Source organism: Scyliorhinus canicula, unplaced genomic scaffold (genome assembly GCF_902713615.1).
Source record: "Scyliorhinus canicula unplaced genomic scaffold, sScyCan1.1, whole genome shotgun sequence".
Taxonomy (NCBI): domain Eukaryota; kingdom Metazoa; phylum Chordata; class Chondrichthyes; order Carcharhiniformes; family Scyliorhinidae; genus Scyliorhinus; species Scyliorhinus canicula.
The window spans coordinates 870,091-882,774 of NW_024055820.1; the positions used below are offsets into that span (position 1 = coordinate 870,091).

A 12,684-nucleotide genomic window follows, 5' to 3' on the forward strand; every position below is an offset into this window, starting at 1 on the left:
ATATTTTTTCCAATCAAGGGGCAATTTAATTTGGCCAAGCCACCTCCCCTGCACATATTTGGGTTGTGGGGGTGAAGCCCACACAGACAATGTGAGAATGTGCAAACTCCTTACAGACTGTGACCCAGGGCCAGGATTGAACCCGGGTCCCCCCGCACGCAGGCACACAACCACTGTGCCACCATGAAACTCCAGAATTTTATACATTTAGAATAATCTTTACTATTGTCACAAGTAGGCTTACATTAACACTGCAATGAAGTTATTGTGAAAATCCCCATAACCACGCTCGGTACACAGAGGGAGAATTCAGAATGTCCAATTCACCTAACAAGCATGTCTTTCGGGACTTGTGGGAGGAAACCCATACAGACACTGGGAGAACGTGAAGACTGTGCAGACAGTGTCCCAAGTGGAAATTGGACCCTGGTGCTGTGAAGCAACAGTGCTAACCACTGGTACCATGCCACCCATAAAACAGTTCGGCTCAATTTTCTCACATTAAAGAAGCTGAAGCGCCCAATGTGGATCTTGAACCACGACCCTGGGATTAAGAGTCCCATGCTCTACCGACTGAGCTAGCCAGGCTGCTTTTCATAATTTCATTTTGGTTTCCCCTCAGTCTTTTCTGTTCCAAAGATAACAGCCCCAGTTTATCCAAACTTTCTTCTGAGCAAACATTGTCAATTTCTGGTCAATGTTCTTAAATACCCTCTGTGCTCTCTCTGTGCAATCTTCATGTGCACAGGAATCTAGCTCTGGCCTAACTAGCCCTGTCCTGCCATTTATCATGTAATCCTTTGCCTTGTTTTCCCTCCAACTTCCTTCCTCACTATCACTGGTGTTTAATAATTTTTGTGTCACAGGTAAACTTCTTCCTCATGTTCCTCCATTTACTTTCAAATCAATGATGTAAACCAGGAGTGAAGGGCCCAGTACCGATTCCTTGGAAACTGGAACTGGAAACAGCCCTTTTATTTTCTCTATTCTTTATGGGATGTGAGTTTTACGGGCAAACCAGCTTGGTTGCCCATTCCTAATTGCCCTTAAACTGAGTGGCTTGCTAGGCAATTCAGAATTAACCACATTTCAGTGAGTTGGCCAGATCAGGTAACGCCGGTGCAGACTCGATGGGCCGAATGGTTTCCTTCTGCACTGTAGATTCTATGATTCATTTCGACCTTGGGTCACTGTCTCTGTGGCGTTTTCCTGCATCTGCGTAGATTTCCTTTCCGGGTGCTCAGGTTTCCTCCCACAGTCCAAAAGTGTGCAGATTAGATGGATTGGCTGTGCTGATTTGTCCCTGGGAGGTGTTGCAGGAATAGGGTGGGGAATTCGCCAATGTATGGTGCTCGTTCAGAGGGTTGCTACAGACTCGATGGGCCAAATGGCCTCCTTCTGCACTGAGGGAATGCTATGATTCTACATTGGATGCAATGATGTGTTCACTCACACACTGCAGCCTGACTCTTGTTATGGGAACAGACACTGTGTTTGTTGCTCTCAAAGTGAGTGAATCCTTTGCTGTTTCTCCTCTGGGCCCCATCTCCACTATTATTGTCTGATTGTCCCACTGAGACTCTCACTGTTATTATTGGACAATCAGCCAGTCAGCCTCAGCCTGTGGCCGCTCTCACCATCTGTCACCGTCACAATGCCCGGGTGATTGATGGCAGCTCACGGCCAAGAGGAAGAGGAGCCCCGCCCCGGGCCTGGAGGACCGACAGAGAGCGGCTGGTCCTCCAACCAATCGGAGTGAATGAGGGGCGGGGCCCGCTGTGATTGAAGCATGCGCAGTGTGGGTAATGGCGAAGGTGAAGGCCTGTGTCTTCAGATCGGAAATTGATAACAGGCGTTTAACAATATAGAGGGAGCGAGAGATCGCGGGGATGGGCGGAAACGTGTAAAGTTGTTGTAAGCCGCAATCCTCGGAAAAGTTACGGGACCCCGTTTGTACCGAGCGGAGTTGCAGCTCCTCATGTTCGGCTCGGGTTAACGGCCGCCATCTTTATTGGATGTGCATCAGGGCGCATGCGCGTTTCTCATCTTTGTCGGGGCGATGTTTCAGTGAGTGGGAGGGGCTTGTTCCCCATTGTTCAGAATGGAGACAACTTGTCCATCAAACTGGATTAGTCTTTGAGTCCCAATGTCTTATTGATGATGCAAAGCGGTGGCAGAGATGGAAAGAAATGGAAGCCAATCATGTTCGGTTTCCTCCCACAGTCCAAAGATGTGCGGGTTAGGTGGATTGGCCATGCTAAATTGCCCGTAGTGTCGTAAAAGTAAGGTTAAGGGGGGGTTGTTGGGTTACGGGTATAGAGTGGATACGTGGGTTTGAGTAGGGTGATCATTGCTCGGCACAACATCGAGGGCCGAAGGGCCTGTTCTGTGCTGTACTGTTCTATGTTCTATGTTCTCTGGATTTCACTGTCTTATTGGACATCCTGCCCCATGTGTCCAAAGCTCTGCGGCTCTGTTCAGCCACAGGAAGACCCAGGTCAGAAACTCACAACCCTGAGTCAACATCACCCTCAAATCAGGGGACTGCTGATGACAAGAGGGTCAGTGTGCAGCGGGGGCATGAGCGGTCATCCTGGACCAGGGAGCAGGAGGGGAGAATGTTGTGAATTTCTATCCTGGACTGACGGTGATTAATTTTGGAAACTCCTTTTACAGGGGATTAGTAGGGGAGGATTTACACACAGCAAATTCAAACCAGGAGAAATATTTATGTTTCTTGAATATTGTTTCTGGACTGACAGTGATGCCTTTGTAAACTTCTTTCACAGGGACTCAGAAAGGGATTCGCAGACAGGAAACTCACAACCAATCCTCACATCAAATTCTGACAGCACCATTCGAGTTATCAGGACCTGGAGATTATCGACCTTTGTGTGTAAGCATTGAGTTCCAGATCATTATCACTCACTGTGTAAAATGTCTACCTCCTATCTCCCCTGTAGATCTTGCTCACAATCTTAAATCTGTGTCCCATAATTCTGTTACAATCTACTGATGGGAACAGATTGATTTATCTTTTTTCCGGGTTTGCTGTTGTCGTTTCCGGTGCCTGGGTCATGCCAGATGGTCCGTCCGGATTCCACTCCATTATTGTGTATTTATAGCGGTTGAATGGGCTTGGACCAGTCCATTTCCAAATCCAGTACACAAGTGAAGTCTCCGCCAAGCATTGATTGATATGCATCCAGGTCTGGGATGGATCCAAACAATTTTTTTTACAAATGCCATATTGTCCCAGTTAGGGGCTTTGCCATTCACCAGCACCGCCAATATACCCGCCAGTGACCCACTGACCACCACATATCTCCCATTAGTGTCCGCAGCGATCCTGGTGACCGAAAGAGGGACCCGTTTATTGATTAGAACCCCCCTCTCCCATTTTCCACCAACCAACCCCCCCCCCCCCCCCCCCCCCCCCGCCGGGCTCCGGCCTAGACGCTGTGCTAGTTCAGCCAGCCAAAATTGGTTCACCAGCTGCAGCTTCACATCCCCCCCCCCTCCATCTCACTCCCAGTCACCAGCTGACTGCTGGTGGGGCAGCTCCTCTCCGGGACAACCAGAAAATAAAAATAACGATATTGCCCACTTCGAGGATAAAACATACTTCAGAATGCAGTGCCTCACTAGACTCAATTCTCCCCCCAGGCCCATCCCATAGATCTACGTTGTGCTTTGGAAAGACAATCTCTCTTCAACCCCACACAGAGAAACAGATTCTATCAGAAAATATCAAATCTATATAGAGGATATCACAACACCCATCCCATCCCACAGGGAACGTAGATCTTGTCCAATACAGATAACTGGACCCCAGTCCATGCTTTACAATAAAGGTATTCGCCTCCTCCAGTGTCTTGAAATGGAAATCTTTGGACTCATTTGTAACCCGCAGCTTTGCCGGGTAAACCATCCCGAATCAAACTCCTTTCTTACATAGAGCAGCCTGAACTTTATTAAAGGCCGCTCACTCACCAGCTTGGCTCCCACATCTTGGTAAATCCTCACTCGGATAACTGAGTGAATCCCTTTGATTGGTCCGTCGCCGGTGTGACTGCGGAGATAAGTCCCCAGCTCACATGGGGACTTGAATCCCTTCCCACAGTCCCCACATGACAAATGAAATGAAAATCGCTTACTGTCGCAAGGAGGTTTCAAATGAAGTTATTGTGAAAAGCCCCTAGTCGCCACATTCCGGCGCCTGTTCGGGGAGGCTGGTACGGGAATTGAACCGTGCTGCTGGCCTGCCTTGGTCTGCTTTAAAAGTCAGTGATTTAGCCCTGTGCTAAACCAGTTCCTATTTCCACGGTTTCAGCATGCTGCTGGTGTCCTTGTCCCTCTCCACGTTTGACAATCAATTGAATAATAAAGTTTATTAGTGTCACAAAAAGGCTTTGAACACTGCAATGGTTACTGAGAAAATCCCTTCGTCGCCGCACTCCGACGCCTACTCGGGTACTCAGAGGGAGAATTCAGAATGTCCAAATCACCTAACAGCACGTTTTTTGGGACTTGTGGGAGGAAATAGGAACACCCGGAGGAATCCCACACAGACACGGGGAGAATGTGCAGTCTCCACAGACAGTGACCCAGCCAGGAGTCGAACCCAGGTCCCTGGTGCTATGAATCGACATTGCTACCCACTGTGCTATCGTGGTGCCCTTGTCTCCACAGAAGCATGAGTAGGGTCTCTCCCCGTTCTGAATGCTGTGATGTTTCAGATTGCGCAGTACCGATGACAACTCAGGATTTAGGCGGTAGGGTGGAAATCCTCAGCCGGTCAAATTCGATCGGGTGAGGCATGGGGGAGGGATGGAGCCGGCGGATGGGTCGGGAGGTTTTATAAACACTCCGTGCAGCCCAAGCCCCGAATACGAAGCTCAGAAACAGCAGCTGAACTGGCGAAAGCTGCTCGGGCTTTTCCCCGAGACAGACCCGGGGGGCTGAGCGCATGTGAAGGAAGTGAGAGCCCCGGCTTTGCCCCGCCTCCTATTCACTCTGATTGGCTGGAGGACCAGCCGTTCTTGTTTGGTCTTCCAGGCCCGTCCCTTCTTCCTATTGGTCTGAACCCACCGTCAATCAGTTCCCGGGCATTGTGAGCTGGAGCAAACCCTTCACCATCATTGTCAGCTCCCTGGTTTGCAGCTGCGGAACTTCTCCCTCCCTCCCGGGAACAGGCCCAGGTTAACGGGCACCATCCTGCTTCACACACTGGAGGGTGGTTCACATCACAGGATGGGGGAGGGGGGACAAGAAGTAAGAGCTTACACTTTGCACTCAAATCAGTGAGGACTCTGATCTCCGGAAAGGAAGGAAACCCTGGCAGGTGGACGGGGAGGATTCACAAACACCCGCTGGAGGCCCCAAACCCCCAATAAGACCCATTGATTTTATTGTCAGTCTGCAGACAGGAGCTGGAGAACTGAACCCAGGCAGAGGAGAGGGAGAAAACTGGGAGTGGAGGAAAGAGATGGTGAGATGGGTTTGGATTTCAGCCCAGGGAGGAGGGAGAGTGTGTGGGACGGGGATTTACAGCTTTGGGAGAACAAGAGAGAGAAAAATGTTCCAGAGAAACTAGAATTGTCTGTTCAGAGTTTCTATCCTGGACTGACAGTGATGGCTTTTGTAAACTCCTTTTAGAGGGGGTTAGAATTGGAGAATTTGCACACAACAAACTGAACCCAACAGAAAGGTTTGTCTCTTTGCGAATTTTATTCTGCATTGACAGTGATGACTTTTGTAACATGAGAGATTACAGCGATCAGGAAAATTAAATGAAGTGGGGCCCTATTTCTATTGACAACAACAAATTAAGCAGTGACCCGCTATAAATCTCTTAAATTGTCAGTAGTTTGGAGAGGGGTGATGTGAAAGAGTGACCATCAATAAACAACAAGTCATAAATACAAGATAGTTACGAATAAATCCAAGGGGACAATACGGACCAATGTACTTACTCACAGGTTTAGAATGTGCAACTCATTACCATGGAAAGGAGTTGAGGAAAGTGCTGAGATGTTTTCAAAAGGAAACGGGACAAGCACATGAGAGAAAATGGAACCGAAATTCAGCTGAAGGGCTGAGATTTGATAGGTGTGACAGTTGGAGATGTGTGCTGAGTATTGACAGCAGCAGAATCTGTGACAGAATGGCCTCTTTATATCTTATATATTCACAATATTCAATGTAATCTTTTACAGAATATTTGCGGATGCAAACATCATGTTGAAATCTGACAGAGTCACTTGATTCATCAGGACCGGCCTTTCAACGTGGAAGGAGAAATGTTTGTTTTGTCTTTTGGGAAAAAAATTCAAAAATCGCTTTGATTGGAAAAGCACCGAGACACAGACATCTAAGTAATTTTCCACAGTTAGCTGGAACTGAGCTTTAACCAATCACACAGCATGAAATTAAATTGCAGCATTTACATCAGGGAGACACCGTACTCTGGCTTCAACTGATGATCCAAGCTGGAGAGACACAAGGACATTCGCACCAAAGGAATCAAGAAGCAGCAACAGGACATTCAGCCCCGTGAACCTGTTCCACCATTTAATTACATCACGGCTGATCTGATAGTGACGTCAAATCTGCATCCCACCTACTCCTGATAACATGTCGATAACCATGGAGAAACCATGGAAATGTGGGGACTGTGGGATGGGATTCAATTACCCGTCTGAATTGGAAACTCATCAACGCACTCACACTGGGGAAAGGCCATTCACCTGCTCTGTGTGTGGGAAGGGATTCACTCGGTCATCCCACTTCCTGAGACACCAACTTGTTCATACTGATCAGAGACCATTTAAATGTGCTGACTGTGAGAAGAGCTTTAAAAGCAGAATTAATTTACTGATACATCAACGAACTCACACTGGGGAGAGGCCGTTCACCTGCTCCGTGTGTGGGAAGGGATTCACTCAGTCAAACCACCTCCTGAAACATCAACTTGTTCATAACGATGAGAGACCGTTTAAATGTGCTGACTGTGAAAAGAGCTATAAAAACAGATATGATTTACTGACACATCAACGCACTCACACTGGGGAGAGGCCATTCACCTGCTCCGTGTGTGGGAAGGGATTCATTCGGTCATCCCACCTCCAGAAACATCAACTTGTTCATACTGATCAGAGACCTTTTAAATGTGCTGACTGTGAAAAGAGCTATAAACGCAGAATGGATTTACTGAGACATCAACGTACTCACACTGGGGAGAGGCCATTCACCTGTCTGGAATGTGGGAAGGGATTTAATGTTTCGTCAAATCTCCGGGCTCACCGTTAGGTCCACTCTGACCAGAGACCTTTTAAATGTGCTGACTGTAAGAGCTTTGAAAAAGCTGTTTACTGATACACGAACGCACTCACCCTGGGGAGAGGCCATTCACCTGCTCCATGTGTGAGAAGAGATTCACATGTTCATCCTACCTTCTGATACACCAGCGAGTTCACACTGGGGAGAGACCGTACACTTGCCCCGTGTGTGAGAAGAAATTCACTCGGTCATCCTACCTGACTTCACACCAGCTTGTTCACACTGATCAGAAACCTTTCAAATGTTCTGATTGTGAAAAGAGATTTAAAAGTAAATCGAACCTGCTGAAACACCAGCGAGTTCACACTGAAACAGAATCATAGAATTTACAGTGCAGATGGAGGACATTCGGCCCATCGAGTGCACCGACCCTTGTAAAGAGCACCTTACTTCAGCCCATACCTCCAACCTAACCCATAACCCCACCTACCCTTTTTGGACACGAACGGCAATTTAGCATGGCCAATCCACCTGACCTGGACTGTGGGGGGAAACCGGAGCACCCGGAGGAAACCCACACAGACGCTGGGACAATGAGCAGTCTCCGCACAGACAGTGACCCAAGCCGGGAATCAAACCTGGGACCCTGGTGCTGTGAAGCAACAGTGTTAACCACTGCTGCTGTGTCGCCCACATGTGGGAGTGGTCCTGCGGAGAGGCTGTTTAACTGCTCTGCGTGTGGGAGGAGATTCACTCAGTCAAACAACCTGAACAGACATCAGCAAGTTCACAGGCAGCAGCAGGGTTTGGATTCAGCTGTTGTTGCTGCTGTTCGTCACATCCAGGACTGAATGATGCCTGGACGTCTGTTTCCAGTGGGACTCCACAGTTTTCCGGTATATATCAATGATTTAGACTGAAATGTACACACCAGGATTATACAAAAGTTGCTGATGTGTTTTAGACAATGAGGGAGAAAGCCATGGACTGGGTCAGGTGGACAGAAAAGTGGTAAATGGAAATTTAGATAATGAGAGGTTATGAACTCACTTCAATTAACTCCCAATAAAAATAAGGTCACTTCAGGATAATGGAAAAAACTGATTGGTGGGGAAGCTACAAATAATCCTTAAAAAATTTTTTTTTTTAATTCAGAGTACCCAATTATTATTATTTTCTTTTTCCAATTAAGGGGCAATTTAGCCTGGCCAATCCACCTAACCTGCACATCTTTGGGTTGTGGGGGTGAAACCCATGCAGACACGTGGAGAATGTGCAAACTCCACACGGACAGTGACCCAGGGCCGGGATTCAAACCCGGGTCCTCAGCGCTGTAGTCCCACAGCTAACCACTGCTCCACGTGCTGCCCTAGCCTAAAATAATTCTAATAACTTGATTGAACAGTTCTCAAATGGAAAGACACTTGACCACATTAAAACTAAGAATCTACAATAGATGTTTGATCCAGCAAGTCATATTTAGGGCAAGATTATAAACAGAAGGCATTCATTTAAAGCAGGCGTGGGCAAACTTTTCCGTGCAAGGGCCACATTCAGAAATTCACAATTTTAAAGGGCCGCATAGTATTAATAGTCCCGGTTGTAACCAATTAGCGTGCGGCATATACCTCCGTGCTTCCCCCAGCGGCATCCTGCCTTTAGCCCTCTTTATCTCTACTTTTCAAAAATGGCGCTTCACCCGGTTATGATTCTGGGCGCCTCATATAGAACATAGAACAGTACAGCACAGAACAGGCCCTTCGGCCCTCGATGTTGTGCCGAGCAATGATCACCCTACTCAAGTCAACGTATCCACCCTATACCAGTAACCCAACAGCCCCCCACATTAACCTTTTTTTTTAATTTAAAAAAAAATTTTTAAATTTTTTTTTATGACTTGATCTTGGTGGGCCGCATAAAGACGGCCCGCGGGCCGTAGTTTGCCCACCCCTGATTTAAAGTGATTAGAAAAAGAAGCAATGCTGAGCAAGGTTAGGAGAGTGGGCAAAGAAGTGGCAGATGGAATACAATGTGGAAAAGTGTGAGGTTATGCACTTTGGAAGGAGAAATGGAGGCATAGACTATCCTCTAAATGGGAAAATGCTGAGCAAATCACAAGCACAAAGGGACTTGGGAGACCTTGTTCAAGATTCTCTTCAGGTTAACGTGCAGGTGCACTGCAGCCTCACGGCGCTGAGGTCCCAGGTTTGATCCTGGCTCTGGGTCACTGTCCGTGTGGAGTTTGCACATTCTCCCCGTGTTTGCGTGGGTTTCACCCCCACAACCCAAAGATGTGCAGGGTAGGTGGGTTGTCCAAATTAATTTCCCCTTAATTGGAAAAAATGAATTGGGTACTCTAAATTTAAAAAAATGTAAAAACAAAAGGTTAATGTGCAGGTTCAGTCGGCAGTTAGGAAGGCAAATGCAATCTATTCATGTCAAGAGGGCTAGAATACAAGACCAGGGATGTACTTCTGAGGCTACATAAGGCCCTGATCAGACCCCGTTTGGAGTATTATGAGAAGTTTTGGGCCCCGTATCGAAGGAAGGATGTGTTGGCCTTGGAAAGGGTCCAGAGGAGGTTTGCAAGAATGATCCCTGGAATGAAGAGTTTGTCGTATGAGGAACAGTTGAGGACTCTGGGTCTTTACTCGTTGGAGTTTAGATGGATATGGGGGAATCTTATTAAAACTTACAGAATACCGCGAGGCCTGGGTAGAGTAGACATGGAGAAGATGTTTCCACTTGTAGGAAAAACTAGAAGCAGAGGACACAATCTCAGACTACAGTTGCAATCCTTTATAAAACAGAGTAAGAAGTCTTACAACACCAGGTTAAAGTCCAACAGGTTTGTTTCGACTCACTAACTTTCGGGGCACAGTTCCTTCCTCAGGTGATGAAGAGGAATTAAAACACACGAGGAGGAATTTCTTCAGCCGGAGGGTGGTGAATCTGTGGAAGTCTTTGCCACAGAATGCCGTGGAGGCCAAATCACTTGAGTGTCTTTAAGATAGAGATAGATAGATTCTTGATTAATCAGGGGATCAGGGGTTATGGGAAGGAGAATGGAGATGAGAAAAATATCAGCCATGATTAAATGGCGTAGCAGATTCAATGGGCCGAGTGGCCTAATTCTGCTACTATGTCTTATGATGTGAAGAAAAACATTCTGTGCTGCATGTGGGATCATGAATGCACTGCTCCAAAATGTGGTGGAGGCAGATTCAATTGATTCCTTGAAAAGCGAATTGGACAACTATCTGTTACTGTCAGATCAGCCATGACCTTATTAAATGGTGGAGCAGACTGGGCTGAATAGCCAACTCCAGCTCCTTGCGCATCTGTTCGTATCCTTTGAGGAGAAAACTATCTGCAGAGTTCAGGGCCAATGACAGGGGATTGTGACTGTTGCAGAAAGTTGGCACAGATACAAGTTGTTGAGTGCCTTTGTTTTGTGCTGTCACCTTTCTCTGCCACTGTGTTATGAGGGAAATGCAGTGCACCAATGCAAGAGAGGCAGATTGCTCCCGCGATATGGATTAGATTTTATTGTCACGTGTACCGAGGTACAGTGAAAATGATTATTCTGCGAGCAGCTCAAACAGATCATTTTGTACATGAAAAGAAAGTAAACTAAAAAGAAAATACATAATAGGGCAACACAAGGTACACAATGTAAATATATAGACAAAGGCATTGGGTGAAGCAAACAGGAGTGTAGTATTAATCAGGTCAGTCCATAAGAGGGTTGTTTCGGAGTATGGTAATAACGGAGAAGAAGCTGTTTTGAATCTGTTCATGCATGTTCTCAGACTTTTGTATCTCCTGCCCGATGGAAGAAGCTGGAAGAGTGAGTCAGCTGGGTGGGAGGGGTCTTTGATTATGCTGCCCACTTTCCCCAGGCAGCGGGAGATGTGGATAGAGTCAATGGATGGGAGGCAGGTTTGTGTGATGGACTGGGCTGTGTTCACTTCTCTCTGAAGTTTCTTGTGGTCTTGGGCCGAGCAGTTGCCATACCAGGCTGTGATGCAGCCAGATAGGATGCTTTCTATGGAGCATCTGTAAAATTTGGTAAGAGTCAGTATGGACATGCCAAATTTCCTTAGTTTCCTGAAGAAGTATAGGCGCTGTTGTGCTTTCTTGGTGGCAGCATCGATGTGCGTAGACCAGGACAGATTTATGGTGATGGAAACCCTGTGTCCCAGTGCAGGAGAGGCTGGTTGTTGGGCAGTGTGAGCTGAACATACATGGCTGGATAAAAACTAAGGCAGATGACAAGACCCTTGGCGTGAAAACAGGTCTGGAGGGAGTGGGTCAGTGAACCTGGAGAGTTGCATTTTGCATGAATCGTGAGTGTGACCCAGTCACAATTATGAACAGTAAACAAACCTATCACTGGTTTGATGATATGATATACCGTGTCCCAGGTATTGTAAATACTGTACATACTGTAGATCAGCCTGCTTGCTGCCCATGTCTCAGTGATATCAGAATAATGTGCTTCTGTATTAAATAAAGTATCCAAACCTCTCATTGTGCTTCATGTCCAGCATCTTGCCTAACTGTGGATCTTCTGTTTTGCTAACTAGGAAATAGAATCTTCCTGGTTACTAATTGCTCTCTATGGCGGCTGTGTTACCCAGAATCCCCCGGGCTGCAGTAAGTCCCCTATCAGTGAGTGTACAAGGCCAGTGCGCAGGTGCAGTGTGGGTGTGTGCTCTGAGCATGCTCAGTGTCAGTCATGGTAAGAGAGTGAGGACGAGCTGGGTTGAACACAACAGTGAGCTGTACCCCTGTGAGACGGGCATCTCCCAGTCTGTGTTTGACTCTCCTGCAGCTTCCTGTCATGGTTGAGTTGGACAAGGAACTCTCATCATTTGAGCTGGAAAAGGCCATTGATTGCTGAGCAAGCAGAAAGGTGCCTGGCAAGGATGGAATTCCAGCTGAACTGCTCACACACAGAAAGTCCCATCGACTGTCCCACCTTCCTGCCCTCCCCTTTTGGGCTGTGAGACTGGTCCATGGAACATGTGTGATGCAATAAAAACAGCAGTGACAGAGGAGACAGCATCAACTACAGGGACATCTCACTCCTTAGAGTCAGGGGAAGACCTTCACTTGGGTGATGTTTAAAAGATTCATCTACTTGCAGTCTGAGTTTATCCAGAATCACAGTGCGGTTTCTGTGCTGACAGATCTACGGTGAACATGATCTTCTCCACACACCAGCTACAAGGGAAGAGAACAATTGGGATTTGATCTGAAGTGTCAGTGCTGAGAAAGTGAAATGTTCTAATTACTGAGTGAAAGTAGACCTTTCAGTGTGAGTCACAATTTACTGGGACAATTGGAAAAGGCACCAAAATGTTTCAATCTCTGAAGATAAATTTCAGCCTTGAAGTT

At 46.9% G+C, this 12,684-nt stretch overlaps 1 non-coding gene across 1 annotated transcript; it reads right to left on the reverse strand.

The window, feature by feature from the left end:
- Positions 1 to 516: 516 nt before the first annotated feature.
- On the reverse strand, positions 517 to 588 carry trnak-cuu. The gene has a single exon. It is a non-coding gene; the product is annotated as a tRNA-Lys (tRNA).
- Between the last annotated feature and the right edge of the window lie 12,096 nt (positions 589 to 12,684).